This window comes from Gossypium arboreum, chromosome 7 (genome assembly GCF_025698485.1).
Source record: "Gossypium arboreum isolate Shixiya-1 chromosome 7, ASM2569848v2, whole genome shotgun sequence".
NCBI classification, from domain to species: domain Eukaryota; kingdom Viridiplantae; phylum Streptophyta; class Magnoliopsida; order Malvales; family Malvaceae; genus Gossypium; species Gossypium arboreum.
Genome location: NC_069076.1, coordinates 32,813,857 through 32,832,119, shown reverse-complemented (window position 1 = coordinate 32,832,119; position 18,263 = coordinate 32,813,857). Strand labels below are relative to the sequence as shown.

At 39.6% G+C, this 18,263-nt stretch overlaps 1 long non-coding RNA gene across 1 annotated transcript; it reads right to left on the bottom strand.

Moving 5' to 3' along the window:
* Positions 1-16,604: 16,604 nt before the first annotated feature.
* On the bottom strand, positions 16,605-17,669 carry LOC128295240 (uncharacterized). The gene is made up of 2 exons (XR_008285583.1): positions 17,590-17,669; positions 16,605-16,941 (listed from the first exon to the last, which is right to left on the bottom strand). It is a non-coding gene; the product is annotated as an uncharacterized LOC128295240 (long non-coding RNA).
* Positions 17,670-18,263: the final 594 nt, after the last annotated feature.

Below are 18,263 nucleotides of genomic sequence, written 5' to 3'. Positions count from 1 at the left end.
ATTGCCTAGACACACAGGCGTGTCTAATGCCGTGTGAGACACACGGCCTATTCACATGGGCGTGTGACCTTTATAACTTTGAAAAATGTTTAAGTTTTGAAAAATTTTGTATGCGATCGATTTAGTCCCGATCCCTTTCTAAAGCATGTTTAAGGTCTTGTTGAACTATGTAAGGTACTCTGTATTGATGTATGACCTATGTTGCTATGATGATTGTGAAATGAATGCTAAATGTTTCGATATGTCTTGTAATGCCTCTTAACCCTAGTCTGGCAACGGATACGGGTTAGGGGTCTTGTAGTAGTAGCTTAATCTATCTAGCCCGTACCTTTAATTTTGAATTTGTTAAAGATTTTGAAAGTTTCCATTGTTGAATCTATGAGTTCTTTGATGTTTAATGTTGAAATATGAAAGCTTGATGATAGTTTTACATGTTTTGTAAAGTGATTTTTGACAAAAATGTCAAAAATGGATTAAATTGTGAAATGTGCAAATTGAGTGGTTGAAATGAGAAATAAATGAAATTTATGGGCTGCCACAGATTTATATGTAATTCGGCTAAGCTAGAGTTTAATGAAATTATGTGAATTTTGTTTATTTATGAAATAGGGACTAAATTGATTAACTGTGAAAGTTTAGGGGCTAATATGAAAATCTGCCCAAATGTGTATTTTTGGACTAAATTAAAAGAATATGTAATTGAATAAGTCAATTTTGAATTCATATAGACTAAGAAAGAAAGAATTCAGATTTAGATCGGGGGAAAAGCAAGATTATCGAGTAGTCGACCTAATACGTCAATTCCATATATGAACTAAGTTCGTATAATTGAACTTAAATGTACACCTATCTATTTGATGGATGAAATTGAGATAGTGATTATTCTATTGAATAAATGTTGAGATATTAAATGAAAAGTACGAATTGAGTAAGGCAAGTTTCCAAAAAAGACCATAGCTGGGCTATGGCAATCAAATAATAAGACCATAATCGGGTTACGGAAAGTGAATGAAAGACCACGGCAGAATATCTTTGAATTTTTATCGTAAGCACTTATAAACTGGAGAGGTTTGACAAGAGTATTGATGAGAAATATAAATGTATTGGTACAGGTATGTACGGAAAACTATTCAAGTATTGAGTTAGATGATGTTGAGAACTTATGAGTGATGATATGAATACATTTGATGTTAGATTATAAATTAATGCTTTAAATGTTAATGATATTATCTATTTTGAATTGCTAATGAATGTTGTAATTATTTCATGTTCACATACGAACTTACTAAGCTTTATAGCTTACTTTGTTTAATTTTCGATGTTTTATAGTTCTGCGAAGCTAGCTCAGAGCCTGTAACACCCTTCGCCCATATCCGATGCCGGGACAGGGTTTGAGGTGTTACCTGACTTAAACTCAACCACTCACACAAAAACCGAGCTGTAAAATTTTGATCAATTTAAAACTTTTCATTTCACATATATTTTTCCCCTTAAACAGGCTCACGATGTAACACCCCAAACCCGGCCCAGACGTTATGGCTGAATCTGACGTGCCACATTGGAGTTGAAAATGTAACATCCTGGAATTTAGGGCCTAGAAGAGTTGGGTTTTGAGTCTGGGATTCGGATAGAAGGAAACCTGAATAATTAAGAAGTTTTAATTATTATCGTTTAAGAAAGAATTTTTTACTACTAGGAAATTCTTACTATATTTATTATTACGGATATTTTAAATTTTTATGAAATTTTAATTAGTATTATGAAATATGAAACATGAAAAGGCTTCGGCCCAGTAATATGAAATATGAAAAGGCTTCGGCCCAGTATTATGAAATATGAAACATGAAAAGGCTTCGGCCCAGTATTATGAAATATGAAATATGAAAAGGGCTACGGCCCAGTGCATGATTGAGATTGGATTTGGGCTTAGACCCAATAGGCCGTTATTGTTTTGGGCTCTGAGAGGGGCTTGTTGCACACTGAGTTTCCAAACTCACCCCCCTTCCTTAACCTTGCAGGTGAGCCTTGATGTGAGGACTTGGGCCGGAGAGGATTCGGAGTGGCCACGGTGATCATCTTTGGGCTTTTAAACAAGTATTGGTTTTCATTTTAATTACTTTAATTATTATTTACTTTTGGGTTGTAATAAGGCCAATTTTAACTTTCCTTTCATTTTTTTTTTCGGAATTATTTTAATTTTAATAACTTTAAAAAAATTGGTTAATAATTATTCAAATGGGCTAGACTTAGGACGTGTTTTCAAAACGATATTTGTTTTAAAATATCTCAACATCACGATTAATCGATTTATCAAAGACGCCCACTTAAACAAATTTAAACTCGATATAACAAAGTGTGGCTATGGTTGTGGGCATGTCTAGGATTGGTTCCAATCAAAGAGCTTGGTACTTAAGACCTTCATGGCTCACCTCCTCTGTCTCGGATACCTACACGGTGCCCGACTTCCATACACTTTGTTAACTCAATAAAATATATGGTTTTAAAACATTAAAACGAAACGTGGGTTTTCAACTCCAATGTGGCATGTCAGATTCGGCCATAACGTCTGGGCCGGGTTTGGGGTGTTACATTTAGTGGTATCAGAGCCTAGGTTGCAACAACTCGGCTGTGGATCGGGTCCGAAAATCTTTTCAAAAACTTGGGCCTAAGAAGGGTATTTTTGGAAATAGTAAGTTTTTCGAAGATGTTCAAGTTTTTCTATTTGTTAAACGGGGTTAAATCAATAGTTTTAAAATAAAAGTGTTTTCAAATGAAATCTTTTTATTTTCGGTAAACAAAAATAGGGTTTTTAAATTTTTACATGGACTGATAAGGAAGTGGCACACTGAATCCCCGGCACCAAGTCTGTAAGTATTTATGTTCCTCATATTACACTGTATTAAGATATTATTGTAGATAGAACTGAGACCATATCATGACATTATAACTAGGGCAACCCTAAAAACTCTAGAATACCGAGACTGTAGCTAGGCTATGATTCTGTGAAAATAGAAACTTGAAAATACTATCTCTGCATAAGACATGTGAATAAATAGTAAAATATTTGAGACCTTTGTAGTTATTTGATATGTGTCTTGGTAATGTAGAGCATTGAGATGGATTCTCGGGTAAGCAATGTCGCCAACTTTGGGTAGCGGTAACTCAGAGCTTGGTACTGAGGCACTGGCCGAGTTAGTAAGGAAAGTGGTAGAGGAAGTATTGGATACAAAAATTAAGGAAATTAGGGAAGCGCTTCAAGCAGGGTGCTTGGAGTGTAAGAAAAGGAAGGATTTTAGTTCTCGTAAAACCAAGCCTCGTTCGTGAAACATGTTAAGGCACGACCAAACTATCCAATCAAAAGATCGCAACGGACGTCATCCGGTGAATGCCATAGGAAGACAGGAGCATGTCGTAGATGTGGGTCCAAGGAGCATCGAGCTCGGGATTGCCAAGTTTATTTTATTTAAATATATGTTACGAGTTGTATGCGTGTTCGATAAACGTTTCTTTATTTTAATTGGATGTTCGGGTCGTACTAAGAATTATTTTAATCGAGTCTTGCAGATGAAAGCATAGTGGTTTGACTTGAGTAATCTGGTTAGTTGATAGTTTGAAATTTCGAGGACGAAATTTTTTAAGGAGGGTAGAGTTGTAACATCCTGAATTTAGGGCCTAGAAGAGTTGGGTTTTGAGTCCAGGATTTGGATAGAAGGAAACTGAATAATTAAGAAGTTTTAATTATTATCGTTTAAGAAAGAATTTTACTACTAGGAAATTCTTACTATATTTATTATTACGGATATTTTAAATTTTATGAAACTTTAATTAGTATTATGAAATATGAAACATGAAAAGGCTTGACCCGATAATATGAAATATGAAAAGGCTTGACCCATATTATGAAATATGAAACATGAAAAGGCTTGACCCGATATTATGAAATATGAAATATGAAAAGGCTCTGACCCGATGCATGATTGAGATTGGATTTGGGCTTAGACACAATAAGCGATTATTGTTTTGGGCTCACGAGAGGGCTTGTTGCACTTTGAGTTTCAAACTCACCCCTTCCTTAACCTTGCGGTGAGCCTTGATGTGAGGACTTGGGCGGAGAGGATTGAGTGGCCACGGTGATCATCTTTGGGCTTTTAAACAAGTATTGGTTTTCATTTTAATTACTTTAATTATTATTTACTTTTGGGTTGTAATAAGGCCAATTTTAACTTTCCTTTCATTTTTTTGGGATTATTTTAATTTTAATAACTTTAAAAATTGGTTAATAATTATTCAAATGGGCTAGACTTAGGGCGTGTTTTCAAAAGCGATATTTGTTTTAAAATATCTCAACATAACGATTAATCGATTCATCAAAGGCGTCCACTTAAACAAATTTAAACTCGATATAACAAAGTCGGCTATGGTTGTGGGCATGTCTAGGATTGGTTCCAATCAAGAGCTTGGTACTTAGCGACCTTCATGGCTCACCTCCTCATCTCGGATACCTACGGTGCCCGACTTCCATACACTTTGTTAACTCAATAAAATATATGGTTTTAAAACATTAAAATGAAACGTGGGTTTTCAACTCCAATGTGGCACGCCGATTGGCCATAACGTGCAGGCGGGTTTGGGGTGTTACGAAAACCCACGTTCGCCTTAGTGTTTTAAAACCTTATATTTTGTTGAGTTAACAAAGTGTATGGAAGCCGCACTAGGTAGGTATCCGAGATGAGGAGGTGAGACATGAAGGTCGCTAAGTATCAAGCTCTTTGATTGATCCAAACCTAGACATGCCCACAACCATAGCCACACTTTGTTATATCAAGTTTAAAATTGTTTAAGTGGACGCCTTTGATAAATTGATTAATCGTGGCGTTGAGCTATTTTGAAAACAAGTATCGTTATGAAAACACGCCTTAAGGCTAGCCCATTTGAATAATTATCAACCGTGTTTAAAGTTATTAAAATTAAAATAATCCCTAAAAGAAATAAAAGGAAAGTTAAAATGGACTTATTACAACCCAAAATAAATAATAATTAAAGGAAATTTAATGAAAACCAACGCTATTTAAAAGTCCAAAGTCGATCACCGTATACTCAATCCTCCTACCAAGTCCCCACATCAAGGCTCACCGCAAGGTTAAGGAAAGGAAGTGACTTTGGAAACTCAGCAGCAAAGAAGCCCCTTCGAGCCCAAACAAAAACTGCTGGGCCTAAGCCCAAATCCAATCTCAACATGTATCGGGTCAGAGTCTTTTCATATTTCATATTTCATAACACCGGGTCAAGCCTTTTCATATTTTATATTATCGGGTCAAGCCTTTATCAGAAACAGTATGGCCCAGTGCCCATTTCAATATCACATATAATGTCAATGAAAGAATGCAAGCCCATTTTGGGAGCCTACTCAACCCACCATCCGCTACTCTCCACCGTACCAACCAACACACCATGGGGATTAACTCAACCCACCCCGCCATAACTCTCCTTTGGAAGCATAGTGCTTTATCATATAACCGAGGCCTACCTCTTTTAATAATCGGGCAAAAGCCTCATAATAATCGGGCAAAAGCCACATTAATAATCGGGCAAAAGCCTCATAATAATCGGGCAAAAGCCCTGTTAATAACTGGGGCATAAGCCCTTTAATAACTAGGGCATAAGCCCTTTAATAACTGGGGCATAAGCCCTTTTACACTTCCTCCATTCATATAAAAACCCAACCCAATGCATTTGTGATTACATCATGTGCATATCATACATATCATGTGCATATCATACATGTCATGTGCATATCATACATACCATGTTAATCAAAATCCCATGTATTAAATTCATACATAAACCCTAGGGGTATAATGGTCATTTTTACCAAGGGGCAAAACAGTTATTTTCATGTTATAAGGGTAATCTTGTAATTTTACCCAAAAATTAGGATTTCCATGTTCATTAACGGTTACTAACAATTCAAGTGTGCAAACAGTGAGTCTGGCCCATTTTTAACGAAATTGAGTTCTTGGGCCTAAAAAAAACCAATGGGCCCTACTTAGCCAATTTCGTCATCTAGGCCCATTTAGCCTATATTCCATAACGGTTTTATCAGTCACGATGCGCAATTTAATAGGTTCTCATTTTCTACCAATTTTACCCAAATGGGCCCAAAAGCCCAATGGGTCCCACTTCGGTCCCTCGAGGCCCAACTTACCGAGAACGCCAAAAATCACATTCTTACCGTTTCCATTGTTCCTGATCATCATCTCATCGATTCTAACTAACTAGTGAGCGTTTGCTTGCTCACCAGTCCTCGAAATGCCAGAATTTCGGCATTTCGACTTTTCGGCATTTATCGCTTTAAGCTATGAAAAAGGGTTCGTTACACACCTGTTTGGCGATATTCCTCGACGAGATCTCCTACACGATTTCTCCTATAATCCATCGTTAATAATCAGCTTCCCATAATTGAACCAAACCAAAAATCATCTAATACTAATACTTACACATTCAGCCACCATCCATAATGGCCTTAAGAACCTTACCTTGCCGATATTGATTGACTAGATCTAGCCACTCCGAAAATCCAAGTTGATTCAAGTCGACACTACACCTTGCTGCTCCTCTACTAAATAAACCAAAAAAATATTAAAAGAATACCCTATAAGGCATATACCCATATTCGGCCACCTCCCTAAACTAGAGGGGTTTCGACTTTTGGCCAAAAGTTACTCTAGGAATCGTTTTGAGTTCGAGCACTTACCACAGTCTTTCTTCTCTTGAATCCGTACGCCTAAAATGTAAAGGAATTGAACGCCAATAATTGAAAAGGAAAAAAAAAGGTTGCTGGTCACAAAGAATCGGCACCCCCCCTAGCTTCACTGATTTCGGCTTTTGAGGTATTTCGGCAGAAGTAGAGATAAAGGAAAGAAATAATGGGTGAATGAAGGGAAATAATGGGCTGGTTTGAAAGAAAGAGAAGAAAGAAAAGATGGAAGAAGAGATGGTAGGTTCGGCTGCAAAAAGAAAAAGAGAGAAGAAGACTAACCTCAAGGGAGAAAACGGCACACCAATACCTAAGTGCCGAAAATCCCTAACTAAAACCCCTCTGCCGAAAATCCCCTCTCCAATCTCCCTTATTCGGCCAACTCTATCTCCATATCAAATCCCTAAAATCTCTCCCCTTATCCCTCCTTACTATGCATTTGACTTGATCCAACTCTCCTCTTACAGAATCCACTTAGGTTCCAACACTTACCCTTCATGCACATAAAAATAAATACTCTTATTTGCCAACATAGGGGATCGATCCCAGGTCTTCCCTTATGCTCCACACGCCACCTTTTTAGGAACTTAGTGGCATCACCCTTGCCACTTTACTACAGCTCTTTTTGTGTTACATTTCTCCGACAACTTTACATAAGGTCACCTAGCCAGGACCCCTAACTCCTAAGTCCAAAATTTAAAAATTCTACCGGGTTTTGGCCAACTCATGGGCATTCCATAAGCTCATTTACATACCCAAATTATGAATTCCATAATCACATACCAAATTTTAGAAACTTACTTAAAATATCAAGAATCGCAAAAAACCTGAAAATCAGGATGTTACAACTCTACCCTCCTTAAAGAAATTTCGGCCTCGAAATTTACCTGATCCAAACATTTGAGGGTATTGTTGACACATTGCCTCTTCGGTCTCCCAAGTAGCTTCTTCCTTGCCATGGTTCCTCCAAAGTACCTTCACTAATGGTACTGACCTCCTTTTCAACACCTTGACATCGCGATCAAGTATTTGCACAGGTTCCTCTTCAAAGGTCAAATCCGCCCGTACTGCGATTTCCGCGACTGGCACGATATGAGTTGGGTCAGAACGACATCGCCTTAGCATGGACACATGGAAAACGTCGTGAATGCGATCCAGTTCTGGAGGTAACTCTAGCTGATAAGCCACCGGCCCTATCCGCTTAATGATTCGGTAAGGCCCAATAAACCGTGGGCTCAACTTACCCTTCTTACCAAATCTCAATATCTTCTTCCAAGGCGAAACTTTCAAAAAGACCATGTCCCCTACCGCATATTCAATATCCTTACGCTTCATATCGGAATAAGACTTTTGTCAATCCGCCGCCTCTTTTAACCGATTCCTGATCACCTTAATCTTGTCTTCAGTATCTGCTACCAACTCTGGTCCAAGTATTTGCCTTTCCCCCAATTCTGCCCAACAAGTAGGTGAACGACACCTTCGCCCATATAGTGCCTCATATGGAGCCATCTGAATACTTGCTTGGTAACTATTGTTATATGCGAACTCTGCCAATGGAAAATGGTCCTCCCAACTACCTCTAAACTCAATAGTACAACCCCTCGACATATCCTCCAAAATCTGAATAACCCTCTTTGACTGCCCATCCGACTGAGGGTGAAAAGCCGTACTGAAATCCAATCGCGTTCCCAATGCCTCATGTAACTTCTGCCAAAACCGAGATGTAAACCTTGGGTCTCGGTCTGAAATTATCGATGCTGGCACACTATGCAACCGTACTATCTCTGCCACATACAATTTGGCCAACTTCTGAAGTGAGTAATCGGTTCGGACAGGTATGAAATGAGCAGATTTCGTGAATCTATCCATAATCACCCAAACCGAATCCTTCTTAGAAGGTGTCAACGGCAACCCACTTACAAAGTCCATAGTTACCCTTTCCCACTTCCAAAGTGGTATCTTTATCGGCTGTAACAATCCCGAAGGTCGTTGATGCTCGACCTTCACTTGTTGACATGTCAAACATCTCCTACAAATTCGGTCACTTTCGCTAAGCCCAAAGCCACCAATATTGCTCTCGCAAGTCTCGATACAACTTACTCCCTCCTGGATGCATAGCACAAGGTCCATTATGTGCCTCTTTCAAAATCATCAATCTCAAGTTGGAGTCTTTCGACATACAAATCCTTCCTCGAAAATAAAGAACTCCCTCATTATTTAACCCAAAGTCTGGATTCTCCCCCTTCTCAACTTGCTGAAACCGAGAAACCAACGACTCGTCCTCCAACTGTTGCTTCTTAATATGTTCTACCCAAGTCGGTCTTACTTGCAACTCCGCCAATAAACTTCCGTTGTCATACAAACTTAGACGAGCAAACATCGCCTTTAATTCCACCACAACCCTTCGACTTAGCGCATCAGCCACGACATTCGCCTTACCTGGATGGTACTCAATCAAACAGTCATAGTCTTTTAACAACTCTATCCACCTTCGCTGCCTCAGATTCAACTCCTTTTGAGTCAGTAAGTACTTAAGACTCTTGTGATCCATATAGATGGTGCATTTCTCCCCATACAAGTAATGCCTCCATATCTTAATTGCAAAGATTACCGCTGCCAACTCCAAGTCATGCGTAGGGTAGTTCACCTCGTGCGGCTTAAGCTATCGTGAAGCATAAGCGACCACTTTACCCTCCTGCATCAACATGCAGCCCAAACCTACATATGACGCATCGCTGTACATCGTGAAATCCTTACCAGACTCTGGCTGAATCAACACTGGCGCTTTCGTCGAAACCTTCTTTAACTTCTCAAAAGCCTCTTGCTGCTTATTTTTCCAAACAAAAGGTGCTCCCTTCCTTATAACTTTCGTTAACGGTGCTGCCAACACAGAAAAGCCTTCCACGAATCTCCGATAATAACCTGCCAACCCCGTAAAACTTGGATCTACATATCGACTTGGTGGTTTCCATTCCAAAATTGCCTCAATCTTTCAAGGGTCCACCTTGATCCCCTCAGCAGACACAACATGTCCCAAGAAGGTCACTTCTTTCAGCCAAAACTCGCACTTACTAAACTTTGCATAAAGTTGCCTTTCTCTTAACACTTGCAGCACTACACGAAGATGCTCATCATGCTTCTCTTCCGTTTCCAAATACACCAAGATATCGTCAATAAAAACGACTACGAACCGATCCAAGTATGGCTGGAATACCCGATTCATCAAATCCATGAATGCTGTCGGTGCATTATCAACCCAAAAGGTATTACCAGAAACTCGTAATGACCGTATTGAATCCTGAACGCCGTCTTATAAATATCCCCCTCTTTAACTCTTAATTGATGATACCCTGACCGAAGGTCGATCTTAGAAAATACCGAGGCTCCTTTTAATTGGTCGAACAGATCGTTGATTCTTGGTAACGGGTACTTGTTTTTGATAGTCAGTTTATTCAACTGCCGATAGTCAATACACATACGCATAGTCCCATCTTTCTTCTTTACAAATAGTGCAGATTTTACTGGGAAACACTTGGTCTTATAAACCCTCTATCCAACAAATCCTATATCTGAGTTTTCAGTTCTACCAACTCCTTTGGTGCCATCCGATAAGGCGCAATGGACACAGGAGCTGTTCCAAGTAATAAGTTGATTCCAAACTCGACTTTTCTATTCGGGGGTAATCCAGGAAGTTCATCTGGGAATACATCCTGAAATTCCTTAATGGTCCTAATCGACTCTACCGTTATCTCCTCAAGTTCAGTTTGACTTACAAGGGCCAAGTACGCCTCACAACCTTTCCGAATCAACTTTTCGGCTCTTAAAGCTGAAACAACATTGGACAAATAATCCCTTCGTTCCCCTATGACCATTATCTCCTCATCTTCAGCAGTTTGTAGTACCATCCTCTTTGCAGCACAATCCAACGTTGCCTTGTGCTTAGCTAACCAGTCTATTCCCAAGATAAGATAAAAATCCCCAAATGGCAGCTTCATCAAGTCTCCTTCAAAAATTTTATCTTGTGTCACTAACGGTACTGCCCTAAAAAGTTTATCTACCTTAACCGAATGTCCCAATGGGCTTATCACCGATACCCCACTCACAGTCTCCTCAGGAAGCACATCCAGAGCCCCAGATACATCACAAGCAACATATGAGTGAGTGGAACCCATATCAATCAAAGTAGTGTAAGGCATGCTATGAATGAAGAACGTACCATTTATAACATCAGGAGCGTCACCCTCCTCACGACGTCGTGTAGCATAAACCAACGCCGGCTGTCGGGCTTCGGCATGTCCAGCGCCTCTGCCAGGTGCCCCACGTCCTCTTCCATTACCATTGCCACCTCTACCTTGCCCACGACCCCTCTGTGGTGGTGGTCCTCCTCGCCATGGTTGGACATCCCTTTGCTCTACAGTTAGCTCCTGAGCTGTCCTCCAAGGACACTCTCTGAACTTATGCTCCTTAGACCCACATCGAAAACATGCTCCAGTTCGTTTCCAAGACTCCCCTATATGCACCTTACCACAGTCCCTGCAAGCCTACCGTCTATAAGTATTTATCGAACCGCCGAACCGGTTCCTCCATCCTTGCTCTTTTAACATTTCGATTCGTGGCACTTGAGGGTCTAAAATCCTCTTAAACTGGTCGATCCTTCTCACGATTCGTCGCTCGGTCGCCTTCACCTCCTCGGCTATCTTAGCCTTCTACCAATGCAAAGCAAAACCACGCTCCCTCGTGGAGCTATCAATATCCTAAGCTCATCGAGAAGACCATCCTCAAATCGGACCTTTGCGCTCATATTGGTTGCCACTATCCCACTAGCACATCGACTCAACCTCAAAAATTCGCCTCATACTGCCACTCTGGCCTTATCACCACGAGTCAGATTCAAGAATTCCTTCCAACGAGCATCCACATAACTAGCTCTAACATACCTCCCCTTAAAAGCAGTTTTGAACAATTCCCAAGTTACCGCTCAATTGGGGTACTCTCCTTACGGTGATCCACCATCGGTATGCCTAAATCACGTAGTAGCGACCTGACTCCTTTCACTTTTGCTCCATCGAGCGTCTAGATAAATCCATGATCCGTTCTGTTGCCTCTAGCCAATATTCTGCCACATTTGGGGCTACTCCAGATACACCCCTAAATACTTCTACCCCGTTGGCCCGGAGTCGCTCCGATATAGACCCCCTATTCATTGTCCCAGTACTAGCTCCAGCAACTCTTTCTAAAACCCTTAACATTGCTTGGGACAAAGCATCATCCCCCGCAGCCCGATCATCAGACCCAGTCTCCGTTGCTTGTGGCACAGAAGGCTCCTCAGCTAGCCTATGCCCTAAGGATGAAGATTCAGCTTACACCCTTCCGCGACCACGTCCGCGGCCTCATCCACGAACTCCTCTTGTACTCATATCGACTTATCTGATTTACGAATTTTATGAAATTAGCATAATGTTCCACTGTTTATTAAGAAAATGTCTTATGGAAATATAGCAGTTCAAGAATTGTTTTCGTATCGTCGTAGTCTTGCTACAGTATCATTTCTACCGTTTCACAGATTTACCCTATCTACAGCATCATAGTATAGTCTCAGCACTATTCATAATATCATATCATTATCATATATCGTAAAGAAAATATACTTACAAACTTGGTGTCGAGGATTCAGTGCGCCCCTTCTTTCTCCAATCCAAAACTTGAAACCATGTTTTTGATCACCGAAAATAGAAATTGGAAAACTTTGATTTGAAAACAGCCTTTATTTTGAACTCTTGATTTAAAATAGAAAAACTCGGACCATTTTAACATGTATACTCTGTAAAACATCTTTGAAAAGAATTTTCAAAAATCATTTCCAAAAATACCCTTCTTAAGCCTAAGTTTTCGAAATATTTTTGAACCCGATCCATAGCCGAGTTGTTGCAACCTAGGCTCTGATACCACTAAATGTAACACCCCAAACTTGGCCCAGACGTTATGGCCGAATCTGACGTGCCACATTGGAGTTGAAAACCCACGTTCTGTCTTAGTGTTTTAAAAACCATATATTTTGTTGAGTTAACAAAGTGTATGGAAGCTGGACACCAGGTAGGTATCCAAGACAGAGGAGGTGAGCCATGAAGGCTGCTTAAGTACCAAGCTCTTTGATTGGATCCAATCCTAGACATGCCCACAACCATAGCCACACTTTGTTATATCGAGTTTAAAATTGTTTAAGTGGACGTCTTTGATAAATCGATTAATCGTGGCGTTGAGCTATTCTGAAAACAAGTATCGTTTTGAAAACACGTCCTAAGGCTAGACCATTTGAATAATTATCAACCAGGTTTAAAGTTATTAAAATTAAAATAATCCCGAAAAGAAATAAAAGGAAAGTTAAAATGGCCTTATTACAACCCAAAAATAAATAATAATTAAAGGAAATTTAATGAAAACCAACGCTTATTTAAAAGTCCAAAGGCGATCACCATGGCTATTCTGAATCCCCTCCGGCCCAAGTCCCCACATCAAGGCTCACCTGCAAGGTTAAGGAAAGGGGGGTGAGTTTGGAAACTCAGTGTGCAGCAAGCCCCTTTCAGAGCCCAAAACAATAACAGCCTGTTGGGCCTAAGCCCAAATCCAATCTCAACATGTACTGGGCCATAGCCCTTTTCATATTTCATATTTCATAACATTGGGCCGAAGCCTTTTCATATTTCATATTATGGGCCGAAGCCTTTATTGTAAACGGTATGGCCCATAGGCCCATTTCAATATCACATATAATGTCAATGAAAGAATGCAAGCTCATTTGGAGAGACTACTCAACCCACCATCCGCTACTCTCCACCCGTACCAACCAACACACCATGTGGGATTAACTCAACCCACCCCGCCATAACTCTCCTTTGGCAAGATAGCTACTTTATCATATAACCTGAGGCCTAGCCTCTTTTAATAATCAGGGCAAAAGCCTCATAATAATCAGGGCATAAGCCCTTTAATAAGCGGGGCATAAGCCCTTTAATAATCAGGGCATAAGCCCTTTCATAATCAGGGCATAAGCCCTTTTACACTTCCTCCATTCATATAAAAACCCAACCCAATGCATTTGTGATTACATCATGTGCATATCATACATATCATGTGCATATCATACATGTCATGTGCATATCATACATACCATGTTTATCAAAATCCCATGTATTAAATTCATACATAAACCCTAGGGGTATAATGGTCATTTTTACCTAAGGGCAAAACGGTCATTTTCATGTTATAAGGGTAATCTTGTAATTTTACCCAAAAATTAGGGTTTCCATGTTCATTAACGGTTACTAACAATTCATGTGTGCAAACAGTGAGTCTGGCCCATTTTTAGCGAAATTGAGTTATTGGGCCTAAAAACCTCCATGGGCCCTACTTAGCCAATTTCGTCATCTAGGCCCATTTAGCCTATATTTCATAACGGTTTTATTAGTCACGATGCGCAATTTAACAGGTTCTCCTTTTCTACCAATTTTACCCAAATGGGCCCGAAAGCCCAATGGGCCCGAAAGCCCAATGGGCCCCACTTCGGCCCCTCGAGGCCCAACTTACCGAGAACGCCAAAAATCACATTCTTACCGTTTCCATTGTTCCCGATCATCATCTCATCGATTCTAACTAACTAGTGAGCGTTCGCTTGCTCACCAGTCCTCGAAATGCCAGAATTTCGGCATTTTGACTTTTCGGCATTTATCGCTTTAAGCTATGAAAAAGGGTTCGTTACACACTTGTTTGGTGATATTCCTCGACGAGATCTCCTACAAGATTTCTCCTATAATCCATCGTTAATAATCAGCTTCCCATAATTGAACCAAACCAAAAATCATCTAATACTAATACTTACACATTCGGCCACCATCCATAACGGCCTTAAGAACCTTACCTTGCCGATATTGATTGACTAGATCTAGCCACTCCGAAGATCCAAGCTGATTCAAGTCGACACTACACCTTGCTGCTCCTCCACTAAATAAACCAAAAAAATATTAAAAGAAGACCCCATAAGGCCTATACCCATATTCGGCCACCTCTCTAAACTAGAGGGGTTTCGACTTTTGGCCAAAAGTTACTCTAGGAATCGTTTTGAGTTCGAGCACTTACCACAGTCTTTCTTCTCTTGAATCCGTACGCCTAGAAGGTAAAGGAATTGAACGCCAATAATTGAAAAGGAAAAAAAAAGGTTGCTGGTCACAAAGAATCGGCACCCCTAGCTTCACTGATTTCGGCTTTTGCGGTATTTCGGTAGAAGTAGAGATAAAGGAAAGAAATAATGGGTGAATGAAGGGAAATAATGGGCTGGTTTGAAAGAAAGAGAAGAAAGAAAAGATGGAAGAAGAGATGGTAGGTTCGGCTGCAAAAAGAAAAAGAGAGAAGAAGACTAACCTCAAGGGAGAAAACGGCACACCAATACCTAAGTGCCGAAAATCCCTAACTAAAACCCCTCTGTCGAAAATCCCCTCTCCAATCTCCCTTATTCGGCCAACTCTATCTCCATATCAAATCCCTAAAATCTCTCCCCTTATCCCTCCTTAATCTATGCATTTGACTTGATCCAACTCTCCTCTTACAGAATCCACTTAGGTTCCAACACTTACCCTTCCTGCACATAAAAATAAATACTCTTATTTGCCAACACAGGGGATCGATCCCAGGTCTTGCCTTATGCTCCACACGCCACCTTTTTAGGAAATTAGTGGCGTCACCCTTGCCACTTTACTATAGCTCTTTTTGTGTTACATTTCTCCGACAACTTTACATAAGGTCACCTAGCTAGGACCCCTAACTCCTAAGTCCAAAATTTAAAAATTCTACCGGGTTTTGGCCAACTCATGGGCCTTCCATAAGCCCATTTACATACCCAAATTATGAAGTCCATAATCACATACCAAATTTTAGAAACTTACTTAAAATATCAAGAATCGCAAAAAACCCGAAAATCAGGATGTTACACACGAGGCCCAAAACATGCATTAAAGGCGGTTCGGGACTAAACTGAAAACTTAAGAAAAACTTGAAAAATTTCATGATTAAGGCTCCACATGCTCGTGTGGATATAAATCGTGTGGGCACACACGCCATGTAGCTTGGGCCATGCTTGTGGTCTTGGCCCGTGTGCAACACTGACTTTAAAACACAACCATGACTGTAACACCCCGAACCCGAGACCATCGCCGGTGTCGGACACGAGGGGTTAACAAGCCAAATCCACATATTGCACCCACCAATTTGACATTTCCAGACAGGCTGGAAATCTGCGTCACTGTCGCCTTAAAAATCATATCTCGAGTTTCAAAACTCGGAAACTGATTCCGTAAATTTTCCCTGAATTTAGACTCATATATCCATCCATGGATTTATTTTTAGAATTTTTGGTCGGGCCAATTGGTACAGTTTATTAGTAAAAGTCACCCATGTTACAGGGATCGACTGCTCTGACCTTCACGCGTTACAACTTGAATATCTCCCTGTACAGGGATTTAATACTAGTGCCGTTTGTTTCTAATGAAACTAGACTCAAAATGGAATCTGCATATATAAGGAATGACTTCTAATTCTTTCTGGATAATTTATAGTAAATTTTTAAAGTCGCGACAGGGGACCCAAAAACCGTTCTGGCCCTGTCTCACAATAGCTTTAATATCTCTTAACATGTAACTCCTATGACCGTTTTGTTTCTTCCATATGAAAGTAGACTCATCAAGGTTCATTTACATAACTTATTCACTATTTAATACCATTCCTAAAAATTTTGGTGATTTTTCAAAACCACACCACTGCTGCTGCCAGCATCTGTTTTCAAGGTAACCATTACCTATTTCATGATTTCCACGATTCAATTGGCCCTTTTTGCATACATAGCACAAAGTGTGATCACGATTAACCATTCCAATGGCTAATCTTTTCAAACAATTCCATACCCCATAATGATCATCATACAAACGATTATAGAATCATACTAAAAACGTATATAAGCCATTTTCGCATGGCTATCCAAGCTTACACAAAACCGAAAGGTACATGACCTTCAACAATAGGGTAGTCCTAAACATGCCATTTCAAAGTTCAACCAAAATTATACCAAAATGGAGGCTTTGATAGTGTAGATGACTTCGACTTTAATGATCCCGAATCCGATCGCTAACGAGCAAAATCTATAAAACAGAGAGCCAAAGCAACGGGTAAGCATTTTTTATGCTTAGTAAGTCTCAAGCAATAAAATCAGCTTTAACTAAAGCATTACATTCACATAGCCAAATGAATCATTTCATTAATACACATTCACATAATCATACTTACTTCACACTTCATCATTATACACTTTCACAAGATATCAACCAATTCAATAGCTGAAAACTCGTTAGTCGATTGAGCGAATGTTACTCAAACATATCGACTTTTCCAATGCACATATAAACATACCTTATTCTTTGGGCTTTTCAAGCGTACTAATTAAATTTATTACAGCAACCAACGCCACCTCCAGCCCAAGCTTCTTGAATACAACCGGATATAACCACATGCACGAATGCCTTGGTCTTAGCCCGGATAGAACGACTTGCACAAATGCCTTGGGTATTATCCGGATTTAACAACTTGCACGAATGCCTTGGTCTTAGCCGGATGTAGTCACTAGCACAATTGCCTTTGGATCTTAACCCGGATATAATTACTAGCATAAATGTCTTGGGACTTAGCAGGATATCATTCAATTGCTCATGCACACATATACATCAATAATCATTACACATCCATATTTCATTTTCACATAATTCGAGTAGGGTCATTTCTTGAGGACTTACCTCGGATGTCGTCGGACGGCTTCAACGGCTATTCGACCACTTTTTCCTTCCCTTTATCGGATTTAGCTCCCCTTTGCTCTTGATCTTAACGAATACAAGTAGAAGTATTCAATATTTTTATCAATAATGTTTACTTGTCAATCACATTCGCATCTCATATCATCTCGCTTTATTATAATTTATCATTCAACCTTTAAACCAAAACGCCATTATATGACCACATATACATACATCCATATATTTAAGCTCAAGAATTTTAATATAACATCAAGTGCTCAAATTACTCATGTGGCCGATTATACATGGTCATAATACACAAAATCAAAATAAATTCCAAGACTTTCACATCATATATGTACTAAGCGAATCGTTGGCCAAGTTCACATACATTCTTCAACAATTCCTTCTTTAAACAAACACATCTAAGCCTTCCTTTCATATTATCAACTCCAACCATATACATTATTCAAGTATAACATTTTCATATTCGCAATAGTATTACACATAATAGCCGATTCTTCTTACTTTGTATTTATGCATCTACTTGATCATTCGTTTAGTTCAAGCACCCATACACCAAGATTCATCAAGTTTAGCATGAAACATAACCTTAATCCTCAATAACCATTATGGCCGAAAGTTCTAGTCACCCCAAAATCACAATTTCTAACATG